This window comes from Phoenix dactylifera, unplaced genomic scaffold (assembly GCF_009389715.1).
Source record: "Phoenix dactylifera cultivar Barhee BC4 unplaced genomic scaffold, palm_55x_up_171113_PBpolish2nd_filt_p 000653F, whole genome shotgun sequence".
NCBI lineage: Eukaryota > Viridiplantae > Streptophyta > Magnoliopsida > Arecales > Arecaceae > Phoenix > Phoenix dactylifera.
In genome coordinates, this window is record NW_024068043.1 from 250,001 (window position 1) to 260,200 (window position 10,200).

Consider the following 10,200-nt stretch of genomic DNA (forward strand, 5'->3'; position numbering starts at 1 on the left):
TATCAGAGCCTAAACTCTTCTACCCTAAGAGTCAAAGATCAAAATGACAACCCCATTTGGATCTTCCCATATTGAGGGTCAGTCCACCCAAAGACCCCCATTCTTTAATGGATCCGACTACTCATATTGGAAGGCTAGGATGAGAATATTCATCCAAGCCCAAGATTATGAGATGTGGACCATTGTAGTAAATGGGCCATACATCCCATCCATATATGTAGAGGGTGTCACGGTACCCAAACTAGAAAAGGATTGGGATGAACATGACATGAGAAAGGCACAACTAAATTCTAAAGCTATGAATGTGCTTTACTGTGCCTTAGATAGGAATGAATTCAATAGGGTCTCTACTTCCAACTCTGCAAAAGAGATTTGGGATAGACTTGAAGTGACCCATGAGGGCACGAATCAAGTTAAAGAATCCAAAATAAATATATTGGTTCATAAGTATGAACTATTTAAAATGGACTCTAATGAAACAATCACTTGCATGTTCACTAGATTCACTGACATTGTCAATGGCCTAAAAAGCCTTGGCAAAAACTATACTAACAGTGAGCTTGTCAGAAAAATTCTTCGCTGTCTACCAAGGTCATGGAAAGCCAAGGTGACGGCAATCCAAGAAGCTAAGGACTTGAACAAGCTTCCACTTGAAGAGCTTCTTGGATCCCTAATGACTCACGAGCTCACAATGAAGCAGCACAGTGAAGAAGAGTCCTCCCATAAGAAAAAGGTAATCGCTCTTAAATCCACTTCATCTAACAAGGACCTGTCTTGCAGTAGCAGCAGTGAAGAAGAGGATCATGAGGGAGATGATGATGAGGCTCTACTAGTGCGCAAGTTCAGAAAATTCATCAACAACAAAAAGTCCTTTCATCAAAGGAGAGGCCCCTCAAATTCCTATCGGAAGGATAAAGGTAAGAAAAGGGAAAATGAGGGGATTGGGTGTTATGAGTGCAAGAAACCGGAGCACATCCGAGCTGAGTGTCCCTTACTAAAGAAGGGGAGCAAATACAAGAAGAAGAAAGCTCTCGTCACCACCCTATCGGACTCCGACTCATCATCATCATCATCGGATGATGAACAAGAAGAAAAGGCCAATTTCTGCTTCATGGCCAATGAAAATGAGGTAACGTCTGAATCGCATCTAGATTTTACTTTTGATGAACTTTATGATGCATTTAATGAACTAATGATTGAATATAAGGCAATAAATCTTAAGAATAAAGAGCTAAAGATAGCTAATCAATCATACCTACATAAATATGATAAATTAGTTAGGGATAAGGACTCTATCACCAAAGAAAATTTAGAACTTAAGACAAACAATCAACTCTTAACTCAAAAGACTAATACCTTGAGTAAAGATAATGAAAAATTAACTAAGAAAATTTTAGAACTTAAAAACAATAAACAAATCTTAAACGAGAATCTCATAAAAGATTTAAACATTCTAAAAATCGAAAAACAAACTCTAACTAAAGAACTTGAAAAGTACAAACCTTTGGTTGAAAAGTTTACATATAGTTCTGAAAAATTGAATATGATACTAAATAGTCAACGAGCAGTATTTAATAGAGCGGGTTTAGGGTATAAACCAAAAAATAAGCAAAAACTTCTTAGTAACTTCTTTGTTAAAGCTGGAGAAAGTAAAACTAAGAAAATAACCTGCTTTTGTTGTGGAATTATAGGACATAAAGCAAATGTTTGTAATTTCAGGAAAGGTAAAACAAAAAGGAAAATTAAAAGGGTATGGGTTCCAAAAGGAACCAACATGACTAACCATGAAGGACCCAAGAAAACTTGGGTACCTAAGATTATATGATTTGCTTGTGTAGGAGTGTCTTGCAGCCAAGGTCAACAAAAACTGCTGGTACTTGGATAGTGGCTGCTCAAGACACATGACGGATGACAAGGATCAATTCTTCACCCTTGAAGCTAAGAAGGGAGGTGCTGTGACTTTTGGAGACAACAACCAAGGTCACATCATTGGTATTGGTAAAGTTCAAATTACCCCTTCTACTTTTATTGATAATGTTCGATATGTAGATGGTCTTAAGCATAACTTATAAAGCATTAGTCAATTATGTGATAGAGGCTATGATGTTATGTTTAAACCATCACTATGCATCGTAACAAACCCAAATGACAATAGTTTAGTTTTTAAAGGAATAAGACGTGGGAATGTGTATGTTGTAGATCTTGAGGATCTTGCCAAACACAACTCATGCTTAGTTGTTAATGAAACTAAGGACAATGATGCTAGTTGGTTATGGCACCGTAAATTAGGTCATGCAAGCATGGACACTATATCTAAACTAGTTAAAAGAGATTCTGTGATAGGTTTGCCAAAATTAAAGTTTGAAAAGAATAAAATATGTGAAGCATGTCAATATGGCAAACAATCTAGGAACTCTTTTAAATCCATAAAATGTGTCTCTACCACTAGACCTCTAGAATTACTACACATGGACCTATTCGGACCAACTAGAACAACAAGCATAGGTGGAAATAAATATGGTCTAGTTATTGTAGATGATTATTCTAGATACACTTGGGTCATGTTCTTAGCTCATAAGGATCAAGCTTTCTCATCTTTCAAGAAATTTCATAAAGAAGTAACCAATGCTAGAAATACTTCAGTAATAGCTATTAGAAGTGACCATGGTACTGAATTTGAAAATCATTTATTTGATGAGTTTTGTAGTAAAAAGGGGATAACACACAATTTTTCAGCACCTAGGACACCACAACAAAATGGAGTTGTGGAGAGAAAAAATAGAACTCTAGAGAAAATGGCTAGAACTATGTTGTGTGAAAACAACCTTCCTAAGTACTTTTGGGGAGAAGCCATTAATACTTCTTGTCATATATTAAATAGAGTTTTATTGAGACCCATTATAAAGAAAACACCTTATGAACTTTGAAAAAACAGAAAACCAAAAGTTAATTACTTTCATGTTTTTGGATGTAGGTGTTTTGTTCATAATAATGGGAAAGATAATCTAGGTAAATTTGACTCTAAATCTGATGAGGGCATATTCTTAGGTTACTCTACAACTAGTAAAACCTATAGAGTCTTTAATAAAAGAACCTTAGTTATAGAAGAATCTATACATGTTGTATTTGATGACTCTAGTGACATCTCTTCTAGCAAGAGAGTTAATTTTGATGATGATGCTGAAATTCTTGAAGAAAAGATAGATGAGATGACATTACAAGATGATAATCAAAAATTAATTGAAGGTGCATCATCAAGCCAAGAGGCTATTGTGGATCATGGGCTAACTAAAGCTTGGAGGTATGCTCACGGGCATCCTAAGGAACTAATTCTAGATGATCCATCTCAACCGGTTAGGACTAGAGCATCCCTTAGAAATTTAAATAACCATCTAGCTTTTGTCTCACACTTTGAGCCCAAACACATAGAAGAAGCCGAAAATGATGTAAATTGGATAAATGCAATGCAAGAAGAATTAAACCAATTTACTAGAAACAAAGTATGGAATCTAGTTGAAAGACCTTCTGAATATCCTATTATAGGTACCAAATGGATTTATAAAAATAAACTTGATGAAAATGGAATTGTTATAAGGAATAAGGCCAGACTAGTAGCAAAGGGTTATAATCAAGAAGAAGGTATAGATTTTGATGAAACCTTTGCTCCTGTAGCTAGACTTGAGGCTATTAGATTATTATTAGCATATGCATGCTCTAAAGACTTCAAACTATTTCAAATGGACGTAAAAAGTGCATTTCTAAATGGGTATATTAATGAGGAGGTATATGTAGAACAACCTCCTGGTTTTGAAAATCATCAATACCCTAATCATGTTTATAAATTGAACAAAGCACTTTATGGTTTGAAACAAGCACCTAGAGCATGGTATGAGAGGCTTAGCAAATTCCTATTAGAACATGAGTTTTCTAGGAGAAATGTAGATACAACATTGTTTCTAAAGAAGAAAAACCAAGATATGCTATTAGTACAGATTTATGTTGATGATATCATTTTCGGTGCTACTAACAATTGCCTCTGCGAAGAATTTGCTGATTTGATGCAGAGTGAGTTTGAGATGAGCATGATGGGAGAGCTGAACTACTTCCTCGGGCTTCAAATCAAACAGTCTGAAGGAGGCATCTTCATCAATCAAGCCAAATATATCAAGGAGATGCTCAAGAAGTTTGATATGGAGGGAAACAAGTCAATCAGCACCCCCATGAGCTCATCATGCAAATTAGACCAAGATGAATCAGGTAAATCTGTAGATCAGAAACTGTATAGAGGTATGATAGGATCTTTATTGTATCTTACTGCAAGTAGACCTGATATCATGTTTAGTGTTTGCATGTGTGCTAGATATCAGGCTAATCCTAAGGAATCACATCTAATTGCAGTAAAGAGAATCTTTAAATACCTAATAGGAACAAAGAATATAGGGTTATGGTATTCTAAAGAATCTAGCCTAAACTTAATAGGATACACAGATTCAGACTTTGCTGGATGTAAACTTGATAGAAAAAGCACCAGCGGGTCATGTCAATTCCTAGGAGAAAACTTGATCTCATGGTTTAGCAAGAAACAAAACTCGGTTGCATTATCTACTGCTGAAGCTGAATATGTTGCAGTCGGGAGTTGTTGTGCTCAAATCTTGTGGATCAAACAACAATTAGAAGATTATGGCATTAAACAAGATAAAATACCTATTAATTGTGATAATACAAGTGCCATTAATCTAACTAAAAATTCAATTCAGCATTCAAGAACTAAACACATTGAGATAAGACATTACTTCATAAGAGATCATGTACTGAATGGTGATGTGACACTACAATTTGTTTGCACTGATGGTCAATTAGCTGACATTTTTACAAAACCCCTAAGTGACGAGAGATTTAGGGTGCTTAGGAGGGGATTAGGAGTGATTGATCCATCCTAGTGGTAGTTTCCACTAGATTCATTGATTTTGATGATTAGATTGTGGTTAAAATAGAGTTTCTTTTCAATGATCATCAAATCATATCATAATTTAGTGATTTTCCCTCTTTCGGCACGAACATAGCATGATTTTTAGGTGCGTGCCAAAGTTAAAGACGACTCGAGTAAGTTTCAGAGTGGGCTCCTAAGGGGGAGTCGACTCGCGCATTTGTGGGAGTCGACTCGAGGTCGATGGCAGCAGAGGGGGAGTCGACTCACATACAGTCGGGAGTCGACTCAAGGTCAATAGGGGCATAAGGAGAGTCGACTCGCGCATATTTTGGAGTCGACTCGAGGTCGAGTCGACTCGCGACTCAGAGGAGTCGACTCGCAGTCGGGATCCGACTTTTTAACCCTAACTTCGTCGTTTCGAAAACATTTCTATTCTCCGCCGCCACTTTTCACAAGCCCTAGAGCCGACTCCTAGGTCGTCCCCGGTCGTCCCCAACCTTTTTCCGTCGATCTTTCACCGTCCATTAGGGATTTTTCCCCATTCTAGGTCACTATGCCTCGTAAAGCCGTTGTCCGGAAGAGGTCCCGACCCGAGGCCGGTCCCGAGAGGCGTTCCAAGGCTCGGCACGATCCCGCGAGGCCACAACCTCCGGCTCGTTCCCCGCCGAGGGCGGTTCCCTCGAGGCCGTGCGCCGGGAAGGCGGTCTCCACCGGGAGATACGTCGATTTCGACTATCTCTCCTGGGAGAGCTTCACTGTAGGAGAAAGACTAAGGGCCCAGGGCTTAGAGTTTTTCCTCACCCTAGATCTCCCCACTTACCCTGGACTACTTAGAGAGTTTTACGGTACCGTCCATCGGGGAGATGGGGGTATAGAGGGCACGGTAGCCGGTGTCCCTTTGTTCATTTCGGAGGATATCATTGCCCAAATCCTCCACCTTCCACAGTTAGGGGTGGCTCCCACACACCCCGAAGATAGGATTGAGGCCCTTACGGCCATTCTAGGGCATCCACCCCAGTCACCCTTAGACGAGGTATCCGCTAGCTCACTTCCAGTTGAGGTGCGGATCCTCCTGAGCATCCTATCTAGGTCCTTGTTCCCTAAGACCGGGAGATTTGATTTTGTATCTGAGAGAGACCTAGCTCTCATGTTCTACATCCTCCAGGATACCCCAATCAACTTTCCTAAGATGATGTATAGGTATCTGTGTGAGCCCCTAGATAGACCTAGGCTCACCCTCCCATACGGTATGTTGTTCACCCTTTTGATCGGGAGGCCGAGATTCCCATTCCTGAGGGGGAACCCTCTAAGGCATTGCGATGGACTGATCGCATGCATCCGGGGACCCTACACAGGATGGGGTTTCGGAAAGTAGAGGGGACCTGGGTTAGGAAGTCTGCCACCTCCACACCTACCACCAGACATTCCCCTAGTCCTGACCCAGACTCTGACTATCCTGACTTTCCCTCTACTTCTGCTCCTACCACCTCAGCCGGACCCTCCTCCTCAGCTCCACCTACTCAGCCCATGGAGGTCCGGATCGCTCCTGAGCAGCTCCGGGAGTTGCGGCAGGAGATTGTCCGAGATCTGCGAGATGACCTACTTCGGGAGCTCCGGGGTTCAGTGCCAGCTCCCTCTCCTGCACCATCTTCAGCATTGGTCCCTTCCCTGACAGCCGTGACTGACATGACGGCTCATGTACGGGAAGAGATATACAACGTCAGGAGTTTGATTCAGGCTCAGTTCTCCAGCATGAGTGAGGTCACGGGCATCACTCTGAAGATGCGCGATGACATCCGGAAGGACATGAGCACCACTACCCAGGGGGCCGAGCGCTTGTCGAATGTGCTCATCGACAAGCTGGACGCACTTCAGAAGACGGTGACCGAGCTCGACACGATGCATAGCAGGGCCACCCAGGCCATTATCCGACAGCTCGAGCACGTCACCAATGCGGTCCAACTGCTTGTAGAGCGCATGCCTCGGGGACCCGCATCATCCTCGAGAGGAGGAGCCACATCCTCGAGAGGAGGAGATACATCCTCGAGAGGAGGAGATACATCCTCGAGAGGAGGAGCTACATCCTCGAGGAGACCTTAGCTATTTTTGTGTCTTATTTTGACATGTACTGTTTTGCTTTACTTATTGTATTCTCAAATGTATTTACATACAAATCAATACAATGAGCAGCCATATTTTCTTCAATTCTGTGCCATTTGATCTATGATTGATTGTGTGTTCTGCTTACCTCCTTTTTGATACGATGACAAAAAGGGGGAGAAATATGTACAAAATATGTAAAAGGAAACAATATGAAAATCAGTAAAAAGAAAAACTTTTAAAACACACAAAAATTTGTTCTAAGTAGATTTGGTACCTCGAGGCTCATTATCTCTCTTGAGGATGATAGTGTTATTTTGATGATTAACAAACAATTATCTAGAGTATGCTATAAGTTAAATTGATACTTCATTTATAAGTTCATTACTCTCAGTATATTTGGTTAATTGAAAATAGATACATGACCTTGTTCATTTGAATGAATCTAACCTTGAGAATGCAGCAAAGTGTGGATTGAGTCGACCCAAAGGTTGATTGGGTCGACCCCGGCACATCAAGAAATCATTTGGCACACTCCTGCAAAAATGGCACAAATGAACAGTGAGTTGGGTCGACCCAAGGTAAGCATGAGTCGACCCAACCTTGAAGAACCTCAAAAACACAACTGAAGAATGCTCTCTGGATTTACTGAGAGGGTCGACCCAAACAGTGGTTGAGTCGACCCAAGCTTGAGTCGACCCAAACCCTGAGAGGGTCGACCCAAAGGCAAGACAGAAAGACAGACAGAAAATGGTTCTCTGGAATTACTGAGAGGGTCGACCCAAGAAGAAGTTGAGTCGACCCAAGTGGACTTTGAGTCGACCCAAAGAATGGTTGGGTCGACCCATGGGAAGGAAGGCTGAAATTGAAGTTTCTGTGGTTTCTGAGAGGGTCGACCCAAGAAATGTTAGAGTCGACCCAAGGCAAAGTTGGGTCGACCCAAGGACAGGTTGAGCCGACCCAAACACGGGCTGAACAGTAACGGCTAGTTCTGCAACTGTACTTTTTGTCCTTCCCAAGGTGAGTAACGGCTAGTTTTTCAAATCTAACCATTGGGGCTTGTCCTAAGAAGGTGGGAAGCTATTTAAAGGGGCACTATTCATCAGAGAGAATAACTTTTGCAAGGAATATCAAAGAGTACACAAGAAAACAAAAGTGCCCTAATCTTCTTCATCCAAGTGCTTCATTCAAGAATCAAAGAAAGGGGTTGAGCAAATTCAAAGAGTCATCTAAAGCTCCATCCTTCCTTGAAGAGTGAAGCATCCTTGACAAAGAAGAGAGAAGCCACTTCAAAGCGATAAATATTCTCTAACTCTTCTTTGTAGTTAATATTGTTTCATTTGCTCATTTAGGAGTTTGAATCTTTTCTTTTTGTTTGTCAAACTATTTGTAAAGGTTCGTTGGTGAGCCCGTAAAACCAACAAAGGTTTTTGGTGAACCCGGAAAACCAAAGTGTAAAGGTTCGTTGGTGAGCCCGCAAAACCAACAAAGGTTTTTGGTGAACCCGGAAAACCAAAGTGTAAAGGTTCGTTGGTGAGTCCGCAAAACCAACAAAGATTTTTGGTGAACCCGGAAAACCAAAGTGTATAGGTTCGTTGGTGAGCCCGTAAAACCAACAAAGGTTTTTGGATTGTGAGCCCGGAAAACAATCCAACTGTAATCCGCGAGATTATAGTGAATTCCCAAGGGGTCGCTTGGGGAGTGGACGTAGGTGCTAAGGAGAGCACCGAACCACTATATATTGTTGTGTTTGTGTTGTGCATGTGCTTACATTTATTCTTGCATTATCTTCCATCTTTTTTCTAGTTTAACTCATTCAAATAATTTAAGAAAGCATCCACCGCACTTAATTAAGAAAACTTTTAAAACACCAAAATTTAAAAGAAACCAATTCACCCCCCCCCCTCTTGGCTTGTCACCTTGGGCAACAAGTGGTATCAGAGCAAGGTGCTCTAATAGTACTTATTGATCTCACAATCAAGAGTTAAAGATCATGACAACCCAAGTGGGATATTCTATGAGTGAGGGACAATTAATTGATAGACCTCCACTATTTAATGGTATAAACTACACACATTGGAAAGCACGCATGCGTATTTTCATTCAAACACATGACTACGATTTATGGTGTATCATAGTCAATGGGCTACATACAAATGCTAATCATGATAAGAAAATGGCTCAGCAAAATGCAAAAGCCATGAATATTCTATATTGCGCATTGGATGATAGTGAACTTAATAGCATATCTTTTTGCATAACTGCTAAGGAAATATGGAATATGCTTGAAGTTAAATATGAATGCACTAACGTTTCTAGTGAATTTGAAACTAGTTCCGAAGAAGAAGAGTATCAAACTGAAACTGAAAATCTATGCTTTGTAGCACATGAAGATGAGGTATGTACTCGAACACAAAGTGATTTCTCATTCAAAAATCAAGTACATACTTGTTGCTGGGGGTCCAAACCGAGAACGATTGGCACAGCGGTGTGAACGGGGTTCCCTTGGAATTACTTCGGTTGCGCTCCGCCTTCCGCCGGAAAACCTGCAAGCAAGCCTCGCACCACCACTGGGGTAGTGGGGGCCCTCCGACGATCAAGTTAGGGGAGATCGAAGGAGAAGGAGAGGGAAAGGAGAGGTGACAGGTAAGATGATACTCTGAAAAATCTTGACAGGAAAGGAGAGCCTGATATATATGCGGCTGGGGGGTTTTTCTGGGGATTGGTCATCGTGTAGCACGATGGGGTTGCCACTGACATGGTCGTTACAGGGCGTCGTGGGGCAGCGCTGGGTACGGCCATGGCAGGGCGTAGTGGAGCTCCGCTTTGTACGGCTGTTACAGGGGATCGTGGGACAGCGCCGGATACGGCCGTTGCAGGGAGTAGTGGAGCAGGGGGCCGCGGCGTGCCTCAGGGGAACAGTCTGTTGTTGTCAAGAGATTGCCGACTCGGGGTCGGATTGCTGGATCAAGGGGCAGCCGACTCGGAGTCGGGCTGCGGAGCCGAAGATATCCGACCCGAGGTCGGATTGCTGGATCAAGGGGCAGCCGACTCGGGGTCGGGCTGCGGAGCCGAAGATATCCGACCCGAGGTCAGATTGCTGGATCAAGGGGCAGCCGTAGTCTTCCTGGGCGCGCGTGCCGGTCACGTGGGGCATGGTGGCTAAGTTC